Source organism: Vombatus ursinus, unplaced genomic scaffold (assembly GCF_900497805.2).
Source record: "Vombatus ursinus unplaced genomic scaffold, bare-nosed wombat genome assembly UNPS02009918.1, whole genome shotgun sequence".
NCBI classification, from domain to species: domain Eukaryota; kingdom Metazoa; phylum Chordata; class Mammalia; order Diprotodontia; family Vombatidae; genus Vombatus; species Vombatus ursinus.
The window spans coordinates 4,029,781-4,052,008 of record NW_020949696.1 but is presented as its reverse complement, the minus strand read 5'-3'; positions in this window follow the sequence as shown (position 1 = coordinate 4,052,008).

Here is a 22,228-nt window from a genome sequence, read left to right as displayed (position 1 = left end):
ATCATCTAGTCCAACCTCTTCACCTGACAAATAAGGAAACTGAGACCAAGAGAGTTGAAAAGTTTAAAAATATCTTGCCCAAGATATCTAACAAAGGTAATTAAGTGGTAGAATTAGGACATATTTTAGGATTGTTGTGAGGAAGGTAATTTGTTAAAGTTAATCTTAAAGTACTAAATAAATGAGCTATTGTTAATCAAGTTTTCCAAACAGACTCAAGTATCATTTTTGTCTTCTTTCTTCAGAGAGAGTCTTACAGGAAAAATGTCTCTCTTTACCACAGAGGATGGTGCAACTTTCCACAAAATTCTTGCTCTGCCTTTGAGGGCAAGAACAAAGAAGAAATTTTTATTCATGCTGGGAGTTCAAGACTAGTGAAACACCCAGAGGTGGGGGGAGGGGGTGGTTAGGGTGCAGAAGAACACTTGTAAAGTTGGACCTCTGGAAGAGCATATCTATGCATCTTGCATTTTAAGTAAAACAAAAAGTTTATGTTTGGACACAGAATGGGCTCAAACATTACAGTGAAAATAGTGATAAGAATCCCAGCTACTTGAAAATTACTTTCTGGAAAGGGTGGTGGGGCATGAGAAGGGGCCACAAGAAAAAATTCCCATTTAACTTGAATCCAACAGCTAGAGAGCTCCCCACAAAAAGTGAGCATTTTCTCTGAGTTTCACATCTGGAGGGAGCTGGAAGGGACTTTTGGGAGGTAATCTGGTCCAACTTCCCCCTCTAAGTAGGGATCATCTATCGCCACTACATCTCTTCTCATGGAAACACACAGCACTGGATTTAAAAGTCAGACCAGGAGTTGAGGTCCTGCCTCTGACACTCACTAACGTATGATCTTGCTTGAATCACCTAATCTCCACATCAGAAAAATGGAGATATCATTTTTACCACCTACTTCATGGGACTGTTGTAAGGAAAATGTTCTATGAACCTTAAAGTGCTATGAAAATGTGAGCTATTATTACCACTGAGGAAGCCCATTCCACTAGCAGTCATTTCAACTTGTTAAGAATGCCCTCTTTTGTATCACGCCAAAGACTATTAACATCTGGTTGGGGCTAGTTCAGTCCGAAGGGCAACCAGGTGGTACAGTGGATAGAGTGCGGGCATGGAGTCAGGCTAACTCATCTTCCTGAGATCAAATCTGACCTCAGACACTACCCGTGTGACCCTGGGCAAGTCACTTAACCTTAGTTAAGTGTGCCTCAGTTTCCTCATCTGTCAAATGAGCTGGAAAAGGAAGCAGCAAACTACTTCAGTATCTCTGCCAAGAAAACTCCTAATGATTGGGTCATGATGAGTCTGAACCAGACAGGACTGAAATGACTGACCCCCCGCAGCGGGTCAAACTCTTGCCTGTGGAGTCAGTGAGGCCCAAACAAGATTAAAATGTAATTGAGAAATGTTTAACAAAATTTTTAAAAAATATACAACACAAGAGACAATGTTAATGTGTAGTTTTCTAAGTCAAAATGCAGCCTGCAGGGGTTTATCTTTGAGTCTGACACCACTGCTCTAGAGCTACACAGAACAAGTCTCTTTTTTTTCACGAAATTCCTTCATGTATTTAAGACAATGAAAAAGTATCATATAAGCAAGCCTTCCTTTAGATGGACCATCCCTTCAACCACTGCTATCTTTTCAGGAGAAAAGACCCAAATGACAAATAAATGAGCCAAAAGCAGAAACTTACTCATCTCTGCCTTTCAGAATCCTTATCTTCCTCCTTCAAAGCTCTGAGCTCAGGTTTAACTTCTTCTGACCATCCTTCCCACTAGTGTTATTTCTTTCCTCAAATTATCTTGTCCTTAGTGATACGTTCTCTCTCTTTAGTTTGCCTCTGTATTTCAGGCACCTAGCATAGCACAGAGTAGGTACATAACTACTGAAAGAAAAACTGAAGAAAACAACCACTAGACTATGTCACTGAGCCCTTTCGACTACACTTTCTATCTCTCTATTGTGTATACTGTGGACAGATGTTCAAAAGGAGGAAGCTCTAAGGCCCCATCCTCAAGTATCCCCCAGAAAGGAAATGTAGGATTGCCATCACTATACTTGAAGGCCTAAAACCAAGGTTCACATTTTGATTCTGATACTTAATAGCTAGTGCCTACATGGCCTAGGTTGACTCAACTTTCTGAGCCAATGCCTCTATCTGTCAAGACAGAAACAGCTTTAGCACTGCCTACTTCCACTGGACTATTGTAAGGAAGTGCTTTGTAAAACCTAAAGGGCTATAAAAATGCAAGTTACTGTTGTTAATAATGGCTCTCAGTTAGCAAAACCACTCAGTAACCCAGAACATAGAACACCAAGGATCTGAAGCTGGAAGGGGCATCAGAGATCTAGTCTAACTCCCTCTTTGAGACGAAGGCCCAGAAGGTCTCACATCTTCACTCTGTAATGTGGTAACCGATCCTTCGTCAGAGAATACACCGATGGTCATAATCACCAAAATTCCTTTGCAGCTAAGACCAGATGCTCAAACCTGCCTTTATTTCATGTTCAAAGCCAAATTAACGTCAAGACAGCTTAGAACTAATTAATCAACAAATATTAAGTGCCTTTGTGCAAGCCACCACGCCTTAAGCTCTGTGTGTGTGTGTGTGTGTGTGTGTGTGTGTCTACAAAAGTATGTGAGCTCTTTTGTATAACATTTGTTGAAAGGACTAACAATTCAACATCAGGCATCTATTATGTACAAGGCACCGGGGATTCAAAAATGAAAAACGACATGATCCTTGCCCTCAGGGAGCTTAGAATCTACTGGGTCAGTGTTGGACATGACCAATGTGGGAATTTCTTCTGCCAGATTATGCAGGCTTGTTGCCAGGATTTTGTTTTTATTTCTCCTCCTCCCCTCAATGATTGGGGGGTGGGGAGAAGTGAGGAGGAGAGAAAATAAATGCTAAAATTAAAGAAGGAAAACCTCAAGTAAAAATATTGAATCTCAGCAAAATCTTGAAGGAAGAGAAGGATTTTAACAGGTAAGGATGAAGAGGAAGTAAGTCCATTCCAGGCATGAAGTATGGCCTGCCCAAAAGCCTCTAGGCAAGAGACAGAACTCTGAGTTCAGGGAACAAATAGTCCAATTTGGCTCAACATGCAGTGTTGTAAAGGGATTGAATTAAAGCTAAAAAGGGAGGCTGGAACCAAAGTGTGCAGGGCTTTGAACGCCAAGATGAGGAACATGCGTTTTATCACGTAGGTAATGAGGGGTGACAGCAGGTTTTTGAGCAGGTGAGTCACATGGTAGGAAAGGAAGTCAGAGTCTTATGACTTTGTGAAGAACAAACCCAGAGACATGTGAGAAGATCTCCAAGGGACTAATGAAGTGGCTGAAGAAAGAGGTCAGAGGAGGGAAACAATAACTGCTGTCTCGAAGAATGGGAAGGTACAGTGGAAGATTTCTGGAGGAGGTGCATTAACAGAAGCCAGAAATATGGATGACAGCAATTTTAAAAGGCAGAGGCATTTCCACAAGGAAATGGGGGCATTTTTTTCCCAAGTGGAAGAAGTAACAAGAGCAAAGACAGAGGGAGACAGAAAGGACAAAGTCTTGGGCTCACTGAATGAAGAGGCTGGACAGGGTTAAGCTAAGAAGAGGACTCTGGGAGATGAATGCTTCCCCACGGTGGACCCAACTAAACCATGCCAACAAGCTCAGCTGGGCATGCTCCTATCCCCGAGAGTCGCCACTCCTCAACCTCTACGTGAATAAGTGAGATCTTATCATCGACTGTACACAAAAAGCTTCTGTAAACCAGAATTAGGCCATACCAGCTGACAAATTTTATTATAATTCTCCTGAGGGAAAGGTCAACATTTACTCTATTTTGTAGAGCACAAGCAATTTATGCCACAAAAAAATTCTTGTCACCTAACAGAGCTCTGATAGAGCAAGCTGCTGCTGCAATTAGTTAAATTATCTTTTTTCAGGGAATTCATCATAGAAAATATTATTTTTTATTATTATTATTACTAATAATAATATTTAATATTTATAGGAGGCAGTGAGGTGGCACAGTGGATAGAGTTCTGGGCCTACAGTCAGGAAGACACATCTTCCTGTATTCAAATCTGGCCTCAGACATTATAGCCATGAGATGCTAGGCAAGTCACTTAACCCCCTTTGCCTCAGTTTCTTCATCTGTAAAATGTAAAATGAGCTGAAGAAGTAAATAGAAAACCACTCCTATTTCTCTGCCAAAAGAAAAAAAAAAACCCCAAAACCAAAAGTAGTTACGATGAGTCTGACATGATTAAAAATGATTGAATAAACATTTACGCAGAGAACTTCAGGGTTTGCAACACACTTTATATGTTATCTCACTTGACCTTCACAACAGTCCTGTGACAAAGATGCTGTTATTATGACGAAAGGTTAGGTGACTTACTAAGGGTCACACAGTAAGTGTCTGAGGCAGGATTTGAACTCAGGTCTTCCTGGCTCCAAGTCCAGCACTAGACTCCAGCTGTATCAGAGGCAAAAAGAATCTCAGAGTTCATCTGATCCAATCTTTTCATTGTCAGATGGGCAACCTCTGAGGCTGCTTATTTATACAAGGGGTGTGTGGGGGTGTGTGTACAAAAGTATGTCAGCTCTTTTGTATAACATTTGTTGAAAGGACTAACAATTCAACATCAGGCATCTATTATGTACAAGGCACTGGGGATACAAAAATGAAAAACGACACGATCCTTGCCCTCAAGGAGCTTATTTATACAAAGTCTCCCAACTAGCAACTTACCAGACAGCTGGGATCTGCACCCAAGTTTCCTGACTCCGAGACCAGGGTTCTTTGAACTTCATTTACGCTGCTTCCTTTTCAAATAAATTATTTCCACAAAACCACAGGGAGCTAATGGGCAAACCAAAACCAGAGTGTATCTTCAGTCAGATTTTAAACCAGAAGAGCTCCAGATATGGATGCTATCCACACTGCGCTGTTACAAGGGAAGCGAAGCTTTGTAAAGTCTCTCTCATCTCCCCATGTCTTCTTCCTCCCTGCTCTCTTTTTCAACAGATTTCCTAATACATTATTAGTAACTGCCAATCAATTATCTACTTGCATCTCTCATTGTCTCAGTCACACCTGCCTGGAAAATATTCACATGAGATACAAAGGTATGAGAAATGCCATGATGGAAATTTCAGCAAAAGCCCAAGCCTCAGATACCCAAGCTAAAAATAATTCTGTACTAGAAGGGTTGAGGGTCTAGGAAGAGTCCAACCACATACAGATTCTAAAATTAAAGAAAAATTGAATCTAAGAGCCAAGCAAACAGTTTAAGACTGATCTCTAGGGCATCTTCCAAAGCTTCTAACTGCTCATTTGAAATAGTAAAATCCACTTCATCTCAGCAGTCATTTGTATTTAGAAGGAATGCAAACTTCCAATGTGACTCAGGCTGAAGTGTACATCTCTGATGGGTGGGACTCAGGAAAACTGTGGTCAGTCACCAAGTAAATAGTTATTTAGACAAAGAGGTATTCATGCAAACCAATCTGCTTTCTTAGACACATCTCTACTCTGATTCCCCAGATAGGGCCCTCAAAAATCAGTAATAAAACTAATTATAAAGTGTGTATTATACTTCTTATTCAAAGGGGATATTCTTATTGCTGGAAAGGACCTGAGAGATCATCTATTCCAACCCTCTCATTTTACAGGTATGGAAACTGAGGCCCAGACCTGTATGTTTTACACTGTTTCTTAGCAGCACAAACGTGCTAAGCTGAGTCATTAACACTCCCTTGTTTCCCAGGTGTCAAGTCCAGCTTGAAAGGGATGCCATTTGTGGCTGCGGACAGATAAAAGTTATGAGGAAGGATGGTATGAGAACTGACTCTGTGACCAGGACCCTGAGGATCACCAACTGAGCCAATCATAAAATTAGAGGAGGTTAGTATTAGAATGGTTCCTTAGAGTTCATCTTATTTATCTACCTCGTTTTTTAGATGGGAACAGGGAAAAAGAACCAGACTGGGTGAGGGCCTTGCTCAAGAGGTCACACAGCAAGATAAGTGAAGATCTAGGACAAGAATCCATGTCTCCTGCTTTCATTACAGTACTGCTGCTGTTCCTAACTGGCCACAAAAATACTATGTTCAAAGACCCAGGGGCTATTGTGAGGGCGTGCTCTCTAGAGCTCAACCAGCATTTCTACATGAGGGTGGTTTGATCAGTGAATATTTCTGTGTTAAGACTGGACAATGGTCCCCAGTAGAGAATCGGCACAGGTTTACATTTTAGCTGGGCATCTCAGTTACAGTCTTGCAAGTTCTGTCACAAGTTTTTGTCAAAGGCCTAGTTACCTGTCACGTTCTTTTGGGCATTTCCCATCTTGTCAAAGCCAATGACCAGGTCCCCTTTGATGGACCTAGAAATCTACTTCTCTTCTGACCTGCTCCATTCAGTGATGTCACAGTTTCTAGGGCTGACGTCACTCAAAGCAATACAGAAGACCAAGGTGAATCTGAAAAAAGCTATATGGTTTCCAACATGCTTTTTTCAAGATAGAGGCACTTAAGTGTCTAGGAAAGAGAAGTGGACATTGAGTCAGAGGACTTGGGCTTGAATCTCGTCTGTGCCACTTACTGTGTGACCCTGGGTAAGTCACTTCCCCTCCTCTAACCATAGTTTCCTCATCTGTAAAATGAAGAGGTTGGAAATAGTCCCTTTCTAGCTTTAGAATCTATAAAATAACCTATGGGAATTAGGAGGGCCATCAAGTGGAGCAGATGGGGCCCTCCCCACCTCAATGAGCACCCAGGGGAGTGGGAGAAAAGGGACCTTTCGAAGGGTCCTCGCTTTCCTCATACTTCCCTTACCCGTAAAATCATTCCATTACTTCCTATGGGTCACTAGATTTCCCTCATTCCATTTAGAACAGAATCTAAAGCAGCAGTAACCACAAAGAATAGACGTTCCTTGAGACCAAGGACTCTTTTCATGTTAGTCTTTATCTCTCCTGGCACACAGGAAACACTTAATAAATATCTGTTGAATCTCTACAGGTAGCAAGGAAATCTCAGTTCTCCCTTCTCAGGGCCTCAGATTCCTCACCTGGAAAATGGGCATTATAATGATAGCCAACAAAGTGTTTGGAAAGCACCTCAAGATTCTCAGATGAAAGGTGTTAGAAGGAGGCAGCTATTATTTTAATTACCGCCCCACTCATAATGGAGGCACATTCTGCTTGCTTTACCAAAGGGCAAACTACATCCTCAAAAGGGCTGGAAATGCACCTGAGAAGATGAAAGCTCTGGCATTGGCAACACTACCATAAAACCAGCATCTGGGGGTGGGAAGGGTCACCCAATCTCAGAGCTGGAAGAGAGATCCCAGAGGTCATCTAGTCCAACCCATAATTAAACAGGAATCCCTTCAGCCCCAACAAATATTCCTGAAGACAAAGATTCTGATTGCATTAAATAATTTTCCTTTTTTTTTTTTTTAAACAGATATAGAACCTGAAACTCCAAGATAGTGGAACCAAAGCTCCCTTGCTACCTACCCACTGTCTATAGAAACTTCTGCCACACAAAACCTCAACGCCTTGGTCAAATCACAACTGGTAGGCCTCAGTTTCCCCACTGGAAAATTAGGGAGCAGGGAGAAGATTAGATAACTTCCAAGGTTCATTCCAGTTCTAAATGCCTGCTCCTATTGGATGTGGCTTCACCAGACACAGAGGAACTATCACCTCCTTTTACCTGTATACTAAACCTTAATTAATCTAAAATAAAGACTGTGTTAAAGCTTTTTTTTTTTAATAATAGGAACTAAGCTGACAAAGAAAAAATATCTGCAAGAGGCTTTCTCCTTCCCAGGCTCCTCAAAGACTAGAGTCTCACCAGCAGTTGCCCCAGTGAGAAAGAGGTCTGTCGCCCCAAAGTCAGGTCTTTTCCTCCACTAAGCAGCTACAGGTGAACATTCCCCAGCTCCAGACGCTCTGGATTTCAGGTTCTATGGGATAGAGAAATAGGAAAGACATAAAGAATAATAAAGAATATTAAAGCTGAAAGGGATGAGGGAGATTATCTAGTCCAGACCCAAAGGGTATTAAGCATTATGATTCAAGGTTACAAAACTAATTAATACATCAACAAGAACCAGAACCCAGTTATCCTGATTCCTAATTCAATGTACTTGACATTACACAGTGTTTCCTCTCTGATTGAGAAGGTACCTGCAGTCTGAAGACCAAAGGCTGCATGCAGTATTTTCAATGACTAGTTCTGCATTTGGGGGTAATTTCTGAACTGTTTTTGACCCTCAGTTTCCTCATCTGCAAAATGGGGATAATACATATTCTACCTACTTTATAGGGTCTATTTGAGGATTAAATTTAAAAAAAAGAGAGAAAGAGCACTTCAGAAATTATCAAGTGCCTCTGATTATTAGGATCCTCAGAACGAGGGAAATCATCCAACCACCTATGTGGCACAGGAGGATGCTGAGGCCTAAAGAAGCGAGGTAACTTCCTGAAGACACCAGGGGTGAAGGAACGGAGACCTGTCTCCAAATCCAGGGAGATTTCCACGACACTATGCTGTTCTGCAAGTCCTGTTATCCAGGCCAGCAACACATAAACCCCAAACTCGCAATAACATTAACAATTTGAGGAGGATGATGATAACAAAAGGAACAGCAGCTCACACTGAAGCTTTAAGACTTGAACACTTTACGTATATGAATCTCATGGGAAAATATCATCAGGCCTTCTTGCTAACGACTAAATTTCTGCATATCACGCACAAGATGGTCAGCATGGGATAGCAGGTCTGAACGAGCACTATTAAGCCTTCATCAAGATGGTACCATGGCTTCAAAAACCTAGGCTACATTGAGAAACGAAAGGGTATCCAGGACAAAAGAAAAGAAAGTTCCTTTAAGAATTCTTTGCACTGTGCTCAGTTTAGGTGCTCCGTTTTAGGAACAATATCGACAAGTTAAAGAATGTCCAGAGGAGAATATCAGGATGGTGAGGGAAGTGGAGGGTCAGCTCAAGGAAATGGAGAGAAAACTTATTGGAGATATGACCACTGTCTTCAGGCATCTGAAGGGTTGTTGTGGAGAATAGAGATTGGATCTGTCCTGCTTCAGTCCTAGAAGGGAGAATAGAAACAACAGTGGAAATGGGAGAGAGGAAGATTTCAGGTCAATTTAAGAAAGTATCATCTAAAAACGAAGACTGTCCAAAAATGAAAGAGGCTGCAATGGGGGGTTGGGAGCACCGTTTAAGAATTTCCAGCAGGTGTGTTTACATATATACAGGTAGAACCAGATACATGGGAAAGATCAAATAGTCTGTAAAGGTTGCTTCAAGAGAAGATACTGGTATTTTTAGGTTTTCTGTTTCCTGTGGGTCTATCTAGATTGGCCCATAGTAAATGAAACTAGCCAAGTCTTTCATTTACATCCAATTCTGCTACATGCATGTAGAACCAACTTATATAACTTTCCAAATAATACGACTAGGGAACCATGATCATACTAAAGTTGCTCACCCCAAAACTTTGTCATATCAATCAGTAAGTATTTATATCATCTTTCCTTCATTAGCTATTGTTAATGTCCAAGAATCATATTGTTTGTGGTGCTTGTGCTGATCAGGTCACTGTTACAAAATGAATTTCCTGTTATTTCCTCTAATATTGTACTCAAGTATTTTCAACAAAATTGTGTTGCAAATTGCTCCTTTCATAAGATAAAAAAAAATTTCGAGAAGGGACTGGATGAGCACTTGTTGAGTACAGGGGATTGAACTAAATGACCAGTACCTAGCAGAGAGTCTGGCTCATGGGTGTGGGGGTGTGTGTGTGTGGGTGTGTGGGTATGTGTGTGATATTATATACCTCAATTAAGATACTTCTTGATGGTTTCATGGGTCCCTTTAAATCTAAGGCTTTATTGTTCCGTGAAAAAATTCAGGACCCTGGAGCTCATACTGGGAGTGATTAAAGTAGAATGGCTGGGCTAGGGTAAGTTGACATAATGCTGCAAAATCAGCCATTTTTCCAGTCCAACTAAATAAACCCCTGGATCTTGGTCACAAAATTACAGACCAACCATTCGGTATTCTCTCCGGAACCCAGGGCAAGGAAAGAAGCTTCACTGAGTCTTCCATGTCATCTGAATTGAGAGTCCTAAGAGTACACAGTACAAACTGCAAGCTCTGCGGACATTGCTACTTTGGGGGCTCCCTGCAGCAGCTTTGGTAACAAAGCTCCTCACCCCAGCCTACTACCCTGCCAGGTGAGAAATGAAGGCAAAGTAACTCCTAAACCACAGGACTTTCCTACTCCTGGCCTCTTCCCAAGAGATGGTGTCCCTAGACAGTGTCAGTTCTCCAGAGAAGGGTGAAAGAGAAGAAACACAGGTCTTGGGACACCCAGAGCTTTCTGGATCTGTTAACAATAAAGTCTCCCTAAGTGTCCCACTCATTCTAAGACTCTGCCACCTCTCATATGAGATGCTTAAAGGATACACAATTTCTTGTGTGGGCATTCCCTCCACTTACACTAGAACCTCCTCTCTGCCTTAGAAAACAATCTGCATGTGTTCCTATGGCCAAAAAAAAACAAAAAAAAAAACAAAAAATCACCACCTGGAAGCCAATCCTCTGGTGATGAGCCTCTCTCTGCACAAAGCGAAGATGGGCCTTGGATAACAAGCAAACAACTCACTGTTGGGGCTGTACTCAAAATCTTTCCAGGTTGGTAGAAAGTATCATAGCCTTTTCAAAGGGCTCTAGATCTAAGAGCTGGAAGGGACCAGGGACCCAAGCCCAGGCGCACTCCCTTCATGACACGACACATTTTATAAGAAGAAACACAAAAAAGAAATGGAACCAATCACTCGGCAATGTCTGACAAAGGGCAAAGGAAGAAGAATTGGACTAGAGCTGGAGACTCTTTTCAGCTGTGACATTAATGAAATGCTCTCCTTCTTCCCTCATCCTGCCACACTCCCCCCAACTATCCTCATTTCAAAAGCATTTATTAAGCACCTACTATGCGCCACACAACTTTAGATACAAAGACAAAAATAAAACTGTCCATGGCCTCTAGGGGCTTACATTCTATTGAATTCTTCTCGACCCACAGAAGAACAGGTTGTGTTGGGCATAAATACGCAAAACTGTATTAGGTTAAGTGTTTTTTTAAAAGTGCCATATTCTGGCCCACCACTTGGAACAAGAAGCTGCCACAGAAAACCTTTTCCTTTCATGGCAGCCCCATTTGGTTAAAGAGCATTGGATTTGCTGCTAGAGGCCCTAGTTTTGAATCTCAAGTTCAGACTTCGGCTACCTGTGAGACTAAAACAAATCCCTCCACCTCTCTGGGTCTTAGTTTTCTCAACTGGACCACAGGAGGTCACTAAGGTCTCTTCTGTTTCTTAAGTCCGTTATTCAATGTGCCTTCTAGATACCAAAATAATCCTAAATGTCATCAAATCGGTGTGACCAGGGCCATCAGCTGTTTCACTTGTCAGGCTCAGCTGAGAATCAAATTGAGATGTATCTGAAAACAGGCTACAAACTGCATAATACTAGACAAATATAAAAGTATTATGACAACGTTTGGCACTTCCTGAAACAACGTTTTCTACCTTCCTGAAACTAGAGAAACCTATTTTTCTTTCCCAACACTCCACTTTCAATAACATCTACACATTCAAAAGACAAACTCATTTCATTTCTGAGAGTTTAACTTAATCAAGCTATCCTGTGCCTTTGAGACTGACTACTTTAATTACCAAAGAAGATATTTTCTCCCCCATCCCTGAAATTTCATCCACTACTTGAGTCTATTTCAATGTCAACTCCTTTTTGTGACATGAGGTTATCACCCATGCCCCCCAAAGGCTTGCCCAAATAGAGTTCTGCCAGATTATGACATCAGACACAGACTAAGCTGAAGTAAGACACTGCTAGGCAAAGGACTTCTGTATCCAGATAAGGCCTACAGTAAGAAGGAGCAAATAGAAGACAAACCTGTTGGAATGCTTTTGTCACACCAGCAGAAGTGTTTCCAAAGAGAATTTGGTTTCCAGTTTTCCATGGGCACAAGTAGATTCAAAACAGGCCAGTACCAGTTACTTTTTTGTGTTGTTAGGTGACTGTTATGCCAAATCACAACAGGAAAGAACAATAGAACAAGCCAGGTCAGAAATTCAGGCTCCAAGAGAGGTCAGAGAAGGCAGTGAGGTCATGACCATGTCAAGTTAGTTTGAACACAAGCTGCAGACACCCTAATCCAGACAGCACAACAGATCCCAGAGTCAGGAAAAATGAACAAGCCAGGAGGAACATGAGGGGAAATGTGGCTTCAAGGAGACTAGCCAAGTGGAAAGGTCCAAATAACACAGACTTGAGGAAGCAGAAATCTTCCAAGTATTTAGGTGGACAAGCTGATTTCAAAGGAGAGAGAAATCAAGGAGCAGGAATCAGAAACCCAGAACAGGTGCCAAAGACAGGCACTGGGGCTCAAACAGAAATGAAGGTGCATTTTTGTATTCCAGGCAAAGGCCTTTCTTTCCTAGTCTTGATGTTACTTCCTTCCTGAGGTTTCCGCCTTTTAGTATAAGACTGCCTGGGTCAGTGGGCCAGGACCTGAAGTTTTTCCTTTCCAATGTGATGCCTGCTACACGACCCGGATTTCAAGGATGTGCGATCTGGAGAGGCTCAGAGAACCCAGCCTAGAAGGACTTTGTAATACCCAGAAATTCAACAAGAGAAGAAGCAAATAAGTCAGTCCACAAGGAACACTAACAACAGAACTGAGACTCCCGACCCTCAAGCAGAGGCTGGTTTTTACAATCCCTACTTCAATAGCTGATTAAAGCTGACAGGGATATATGCCGGATCTAACTTCACAGGGATCAGGACGTGATCGCAGCAGGAGCAGAAAAGCTAGGGCTTTTGCTTGTTTGTTTTTAATCACTTACAGCCCTGGATAAGAAAGACTAGGGCAGAAGTGAATGACAAGACATAGAAGTGATATCCCCTAAACACAGAGTGGCAAAAGCAGCATGCCACCAACTGAGCCCTTAGCTACAAAATATCAAAACCAAGGACAGGGTTAGGGAACATGTGCATTCACTGAAATGCCCAGATGAGGAAATGCCCTCTACCAATGGAGGCTGGCACTGTCTCTATAACATAGAGTCCTTGAGTGTGGCCTCAAACAGAGAAGAGTAACTGGAACAGGACAACCCGGTCCAGATGTGATAGAGACAAGACATGAATGCAGAGCTTTCTGATCCCGTGGCTCTACCCACTACATTTCTCTGAGCCTCTCCAGAACACATTCCTGAAATCCAGATTGTACAGCAAGCATCACATTGGAAGGGAAAAACTTCAAGTCCTGGCCCTCTGACCTAGGCAGTCTTATACTGAAAGGGGGCAGGAAATCTCAGGAAGGAAGTAACCTCAAGACTAGGAAAGAAAGGTCTTTGCCTTTCTAAAAACACACCTTTTTGTATCAGAATAAAAGGAATTCTCCACTCAAATTTAATCCTGTGGTGCCAATTAAAGAGGGAACACTAACTTTTGAGTAGAGGTGTTTTAAAATATTTTTTCTTTCATATTTTATTATTTTTCTTTCTATTAACAATTACTTATTTTTTTCCCTCCCATAACCACCCTCCATTGAAAACTAAAAGACGACAAACCCTGTAACAAATACGTATATTGAAGCAAAACAAACTCTCTACATGGGTTATGTCCAAAAGTGTATGTCCCATTTTCCATCTTGAGTCCCCCATTTCTCTGTCAGGTAAGCAGCCTGCCTCATCAGTGAACCCCCTAGAGTCTCCGTCATTGCCTTGATCAGAGTTTGGTTTTCTAAAGTTGGAACTCAACTTTTAAAGACAGAACATTTCTAGAAACAGGGCTAGGATGTCTTCTATAAGTTTCCTTCATGAAAGAATCACAATGTCATGGTCCTTTCAGGAAAGGACCTTAGAGCACACATAGAATACTTGCAACTTTCCCAGCACTTACCACAAGTGCCTATCATATAGTAGGTGCTTAATAAATGCTTGTTGACTTGAGTCTTCTAGTTTTTAACATTATGAAACACAGGGACTTAATAAATACTTGTGGAACTGAACTGAGTTCTGTGTTTTAAAGTCCCTTCTACTGTTAATATTTTATTCTTCCAAAAGGACTATGAAATGTTTAGAGAACAAAGATTACTGACTTTTCCTGTTATATAAATTGAGCACATCCTACTTTGTTTGGCAAACAGCCTGTGCTTTTTTAGCCCCTTTCTAAGTAAATTGAAGTGTATATGCATATATATGTGTGCATATATAATACCTACACATACACACATATAGATGGATGGATGTGCGTATGTATGTTTCTGCTCCTTCACAACCAAGGAGCGGAATCCTCCTAACATATCTAATGAGCCAAACATCAACAGCTTTTGGATTTGCAAAAAACCTTGGTATTTGAGGTTCTCCACAATCCTACCTCTACCTATAGTGCCCCTTATCAGTAGTACTGTCCAGTCCAACTAGATGAGTCTAACAAGTACTCAATTCGTAAAGCATTTGAAATTCATATAAAGCATTTTCCCCAAAATCTTATGAGACAGGGAATATTTTCTTATCCTCCTTTTATAGTTGAAAAAAAAAAAACCCAAGGTTCAGGAATACATGAGGTGACCTGGGACCACATATTTAGAGCTAGAAGGAACCTACTGGTCCAAATCCCTCATTTTACAGATGAGGTAAATGAGTTCCAGAAGTGAAGTATTATAGTTGCAAACAGAGTTAAGTGGTTCATGGACAGACAGGAATTACACACCCAATTCTTCTAACAACACTCTTTCCACTACACAACACTGCACCTCGGGTTTTCAAACCTTTGCTCTTATCATTTCGACATTTGGGAATGCCCTCTCCACACTGGTCTAAAATCCTAACTATTTTCTAGAATATTTTTATCATGCTCCCAACATCTATTTTTATTCAGCAAGTCATCATGCATTTCCTTGTAACATCTGTCACTGTCCTGAAGCATTATCTGATTTTTTTTATCTATCATTTTACACACATACATCTCCATCTTCCCTATGAGACTCTAGGCTCCTCAAGGAAGGCATCTAGTCCAACCTAAATCAGAATTCCCATCATTCCCAATTAAGAAGTAATCCAGGCTCTACTTGAATATCGTCAACAAGGTGGGACCTACTACCACCAGCTACTTCTGCATAGCTCTATGTATTAAGAACTTCAAGATGAAGTCCATGGAGCCATAATAGATGGAGGGCTAGACTTGAAATCAGGAAGAGCTAAATTAAAGTCTTGCCTCTGACACATACTACCTGGGCGACCATCAGCAGTTCACTTAATCCCTTAATGGCCCAGGCAAATCGCTAAGAAGTTATAAATGTTGCTAATCTGTACTAGTGAAGAGATTTTTCTTACCAGGAATCTTTTACATGGATGAAATCACAAGTCTTGATGAAAAAAAAAAAAAAAATGAAAGCTCCCTCCCTATAATTTATACCCAACGTTCCTAGATTTGCCCTCCAGGACCAAAGCATAAGTAAGCCCTCTTAAACATGAGAGTCCTTCAAATACTTGAAGACAATTATCATATACTCTAAAAAATCTTTATCTTCCTAGACTAAATAGCCTTAATTTCCTCAACAATCCTTGCATGGCATGATCTTTGGCCCTTTCATCATCCCAGCTGCCAATGACAAACTGTATACAATTCTTTCTATCTCCCAAGTCCAGAGCACAGAATATAAAATCAACAGATATTTGTGGATCTGATTCCACAACATATTCCATAGCCAGCAGTAAGGCTTCATAAGAGATAGAGTAATATTTGTTGAGAAAAGACTATTGGACTGGGAGGCAAGGACCTAGGCTCATAATTAGTATTTGTGTAATCTTGGGCAAGTCACTGGGAAATAATCTTGAGTTCTCATTTCCTCAAATGTTAAATGAAGGGGTTAGATTTCTGTTGATTGGGAAAAAATTAATTCAATAATAAAAAAAGAATTGGCTGAATTTTCATCAACTGAAAAAATAATTAAGAAATAAAATATGAAGGTGCTGGACTAGATAGTCTCTTCCAACTCTGACATTCTAGGGGACTATATTTTAGAAATTAAGAACTAATTAAGTTCAGATCCAATGATTTTATGACACCAAATTTCATTAAGGAACATAGTATTTTTGGCAGTCTTACTCAATCGTGCTTCACTTTTCTCCCTCACACCTGTCCATTCAGTTTAATTATGAACTTGAAAAGAAACAGTCCAAAGCACTAAAGACAGCATAATTCGATCCTGACAGCAATAGGGGTCTTCCTGGGGTTTCTTAGCCACCATAGCTGCTCCAGCTAAGAAGTGGGATTCACTCCCTATAAACACTAAAAAGGAGGCAAAGAGGAAAAGAAGGAATATGGATGATGAAGGGAAGGGACCACTGGATGCTAGGTTTCTGCTGATATAGTGTCTTGAGACATAAGAGGCAGACTAGACAAAATGCAGTTGTTCAGCTCCCTCTTGGACTCTTAAACTAGATATTTCTTCCAGATCTTCGGTAGACTCTCTTTGACTTCAATGGTTAACATGCTACCTTTCTCCTCTCCTCACTATTTTTTCCCTTTCCCCAAAGGCTAAAAATTTGTTTTGCTCCTAAGAGAACCAGATGTGAAATCAGATGACCTCGTTTAGAATTCCAGCCCTACTACTTACCACCTACATAAACCTGGCAAGTCATTTCCTCTCCCCAGGCCCCAGTTTCCTCATCTTTCAAATGAGAAGATGTGACTAGAGCAACTCTAATTCCTACCAAATCTGCCAAGTCTCTTAATAGGGAAATTCGCTAAAATGGCAAAACATCTCATCAATTTCCACTTCTTCTTCCACATCATATCACACATACATATATGTAATATATAGATTATATATATACACACACACACATACATCATACATATATATGTATGTATATATCTATCTATTCCCTTAAAAATAAATATTTACAGTTTAAAAGAAGCACTAGTCACCAAATTAGTCATAAAAGCAGGTTACATATTGGCACTAGATAAGCAGACAGTACACCTCCAAATCACTTGGCCTTCCTTGCTAGGCTTTGTACTTTGACTCCTGGCCCACAATAGAAACCACCACAGAGACCTAGCCTTCTCACATTCCACCCTAAGTATCTCACCAGCCTTGCTGGATGGAGTCTTCTAAGGCCTCTCTTATCTCAAAGGCAACCCACAATCTACAAGCAAGGACTACATCTTGAAAAATGACGAAGTACAGAAAGGCTGCAAGTCTGATCCAGCTCCCCTTTACTGGAAAATACAGTATGTTTTAAGAATAAAATTAGGAATTGGAATGATACTCCATAAGGCAAAAGAGTCTGGATTACAACCAAGGATCAACTGTCCAGCGAAACTGATCATAATCTTTCAGGGGAGGATGTTCAATGAAATAGATAATTTCCAGATCTTCCTGATGAAAAGAACAGAATTCAAGAGAAAATCTGATCTTCAAATATAAGCCTCAGGAGAGGCATAAAAAGCTGATTGACAGAGACTTACCAGATGACCACTTTGGAGGAAGACACCTGGTCTCCAGCTGGGTGGAGGGGAACCTTGTTGTGAGCCTGGTATGAAAGAAGTTTATCAGAACCTCTAAGATTCAGAAAGCTATGTGAAGCACAGAGAAATTAAGTGATTTGGTGAATTAATTCACCAAAGCATCAAAGGCAGGATTTGAATCCAGGTCTTCTCAACTCTAATCCAACATTCTGTCTCCTATGCCATTGTTCCCATCTGTAAAATGGTGATAAAAATGATACCCCCTAATTTACAGGAATATTGGGAGGAAAGTACTTGTTAAATCTTTATGCGCTATGTAGTGAATTGTTATGTATGTGAATTGTTATCACAATCATCATTATCATGTTTGTATTGAAGGACTGATTCTCAAAAAGATCTGAAAGAGTATAATACTGAACTAGGAAAAAAAAAATCTAACAGTATTATTACTGGAAAAAATCAACGAGGAAGACATCAATAACTACCAACCTGTATACTAGTTTTCTAATCTCAATGAAACTTTTGTGAAACATCTATATATATATTGAGGGTATTGTCCATGAAAATATAAAAAGGAAACAAGAAGGAGACTGTCACAATTTTCTGCAAACCACATTTTCATGACTGGCCCCAAAGTGCAGATGATATAAGTTCCTGCTATGCTCACTTGCTAATTATTTGTATAAAGTATTTCATCAGACAGAGAAAAACGAAACTTTACACACAGCAAGGTGTTTCCTGTGCATATGTTAAGATCATAAAAGATTTCCTGAAAGTTATAAAGCCAGAGATAATTTTATTAGACATTCTTTTTGTAACCTGGTTATGGACTGATTTCAGAAAAAGTTCTGAAACCTAGAGGGATTCTGGGAATTGTAGTCCTAGGCAGACAGCTTCTCTCTCTGTGCCAGGGAGGTAAGAAAATGCTCTTTCCAGTACTAGAATTCCCACAATTCATAGCTAGGTTTCAGAATGTTATCTCTGCCTATAGGGAAATCAGTCTGTTACTTAGTTACAGTCTGATTATCAACAATAAACACAGAGATATATAAGGAACTGATTCTAATTTATAAGAATAGGACACATTTCCTAACTGATAAATGGTCAAAGGATACAAACAGGCAGCTCTCAAGGGAAAAAATCCAAGCTATTTATAGGCATAAGGAAAAAAAAATGCTCTAAATTACTAGTAATTAAAGAAATGCTAATCAAGGCAACACTGAGGTTCTACGTCATGCCCATCATATTGGCAAAGTTAACAAAGAAGAAAATGATGCACATAGAGGGGCTATTTGAAAACAGGCACAATGTTGCACTGAGAATGGATCTGAGAACTGCTCCAGTCATTCTGGAAAGCAATTTAAAACTATACCAAAAATGACTAAACTGTGCATGTCCTTTGATTCAGTGATACCACTACTACTCCTATACTCAAAGGCATTAAACCAAGAAGAAAAGGTCATATATGTATAGATTTTTCCAATAGTTCTTTTGAAGTGGCAAAGAACTGAAAATCAAGGGGTGCCTATCAATTGAGAAATGTCTGAACAAAATGAGGTATTTGAATGTAATAGAATTCTGTGCCATAAGAAATTAGGAAAGAGCTATTTCAAAGAAACATGAGAAGATTTGTATGAACTGATGCATAAAATGAGCAGAACCAGGAAAACAATTTATACTACAACATCAATACCGTAAAAATAAACAATCTGGAAATATTTAAGAATTCTGATCAATGCCATGATCAGCATGATCATCCCAGAGGTCCAAGGATGAAGAACGTCCACCTCCTGACAGGGAAGTGATGGAAAATATATGCAGACACATATTTTTGGATGTGGTCAATGTGGGAATTTGTTTTACTTGACTATGCTTATTTGCTACAAGTGTTCTTTATTCAGTGGGGGGAGGTGGGAGGGAGAAAAATTTTCTGCTTTAAAATTAAACAATAAAAAAGAGACATAAAAAAAGAAATTAGGAAACAATTGAGTTTCAAACCTTGATACTTATTTAAGCATCTACTAATATGCTGAGCCTATACTTGGTCCTAGGGAATACAAAGTCCTTAACTTCATAAGCTCAGCATCTGGGGGGTAGGATGATATGACAGCATGGTATTCATCTCTCAAGAATACTGAGATTCCCGTTTAGCTCTGAGATTCAATAGAAAAAAAACTGATACTAGCAAATTTGGGTAACTTCATTCACATAAGTGAAAAAAAGAATGTTGCTCCTGCCATTTCTAAATCATTGTAACAAAAAAAAAATCCCTATAATGCAAAATAATATTAAGTCCATAAAAAAAGTAACAAGCAAACTGAGGTTCAAGTGGGAAAAGACCATTTCCAGGTTAGAGGTATCAGAAGACTTCAGAGAAGAGGTGGCATCTGAGCTGGTTTTAGAACACGTAAAATTTCAACAGGTAAATGGAACAAGAGGAAGGAGAGGGGGAGGGTTTTACAAATGTAAAGAAAAATGAGCAAAGGTCCAGAGGTGGAATATATCACAGGGAGTGGCTGCTGGACAATGTACTTTCACTGAGGAATAAAGATAAAGAGGCAAGTAGGGTGAGATAAGGCAGAAAGGGTAGGAAAGTGCCAGACTCCAGAGGCCTTGGAATGGCTAAAGAATAGGGACTTGATTAGATAGGCAATGAGAAGTAACTGAAGGGTTTTGAGCAAGAAACGACATAGATAAAACAAACATTTTGCAAGTGTTTACAGAATATAGGACATTAAGGATACCAAGGTTAGATAAAATTAGTACCTTCCTTCTAAGAGCTCAGACTGGATGAGGAAAATTAATTTAGCCATAGATCAAAGATAAAGTAGATGGCAGTGGAAACTGCAGGCAGAAGAGACCAGTTAGGAAGCAAATACAACAGTCTAGGTGAGTGGTAATTAATGAATGCCTAGTAGTGTAATGGTAACAGTAAGAATATAGGACAGCTGGGTGGCTCAGAAGACAGAATACCAGGCCTGGAGTCAGGAAGACCTAAATTCAAATTTGACCTTAAGACACTTACTAGCTGTGTGACCCTGGACACATCACTTAACCCTATTTGCCTCAGTTTCCTCCTCTGCAAAATGAGCTGGAGAAGGAAATGGCAAACCACTCCAGTATCTTTGCCAAGAAAACCTAAATAGGGTCATGAAAAGTCAGACATGACTGAAACGACTGAAAAACCAGAAGCAGTAAGAACAAAGTGGTAGGGGCAGGATTCCACATAATTTCTATAAAGTGGAAAGTATCACCAGTCAAAATTCAATTGTGTTGTCACTAAAGCTACTGAAATGTCAACCTTCGTGGCAAAACCCAGGGGTTAGTCTTAATAGTCACTACGGCTCCACTCTGCACAGAGAGAGAGAAAGAGAGAGAGAGAGAGAAAGAAAGAGGTGTGTGTGTGTGTGTGTGTGTGTGTGTAAAATGAAGTCTGCTGCATAACAACTCAAATTAATAGCCATTGTTGTGAAGAAAGCCACATTCATAAACCCCCCCCTACCTCCCAGGGTAGTGGTGAGGGTCAAATGAGTTAACAATTATAAAACACTTAGCACAGTGCCTGGCATACAGTAAGCACTACGGAAATGGTAGTTATTATCATCATTACTGTTATTTAGTTCAGAATTATCTTCAATTACTCTTTGCCATCCCTATTTTCTGGGCCCCCAGACCAAAGCACAGTCATTACAGCAAATAAGCAAGCCCCAAGTCCTTTAACCCAGGAAGAAAATCAAATGTGTCCTGAATTTGGCCCACAACAATACGACCAAACTTCACCAAGAACTGGCAGCCTCTTTCAGACTATTCTCATTTAGACTTTGCCATTCTGTTCCGATACAATACCAACTGCCTACCTGGTGACTAGTTAACAAGTAAACAATCTCACATCACATCGTCATAGAACTGGAAAGCACCTGAGGACCCAGTGTCAGAGCCGCAGGAACTTTGTCATATAAACCATAAAGCACTGGGCTGGACTCAGAAACACAGAATGTTCAGACTGAAATGGGGCACCCAGAGAGCATCCTGGCCCAGAACTTCCTTTTATAGATGGGGAGAAAAGATGCCTGGAGGGTAAAGTGAGATGGCTCAGGTAACCACTGGCTGAGAAGGCCTCTCACACCCAGGCCAACATTCTCTCTGTTGTATCATTATGCCATTTCTTTGCATTCTCGCTGGACATGCCTTCCAAGGATACAAGCTGCTTGAGGATTAATCTGTGTTGGACCCAGGTTACACAAGCTGGTTTTCTGTATGTACTGATGCACTTTTTTTATACCCACACCCATAAAGGCCTTTGCCTTCATTTCTCTAAGTCTGCTTCCTCATTTGTAAAATGCTTCATTTCAAATAAGCACACTTGATTCTTTCATTCTCTAAACTCAGGTGATGCATATACATGGTAACTGCCACGATTCTCCCTAGAACCAGGGTTCTTGTGAATAGTTTTCCAGGGCTCCATGAACTTGGATGGGGAAAAAAAATTACATCTTTATTTTCACAAAATTCTAACTGAAATTTAGCATTTCCTTCAACTATGAATTCAGGCAACGATCCACAGAAGTATCAACAGTACCTGTGACTCCGTCCCCAATAGAAATCAGATATACTG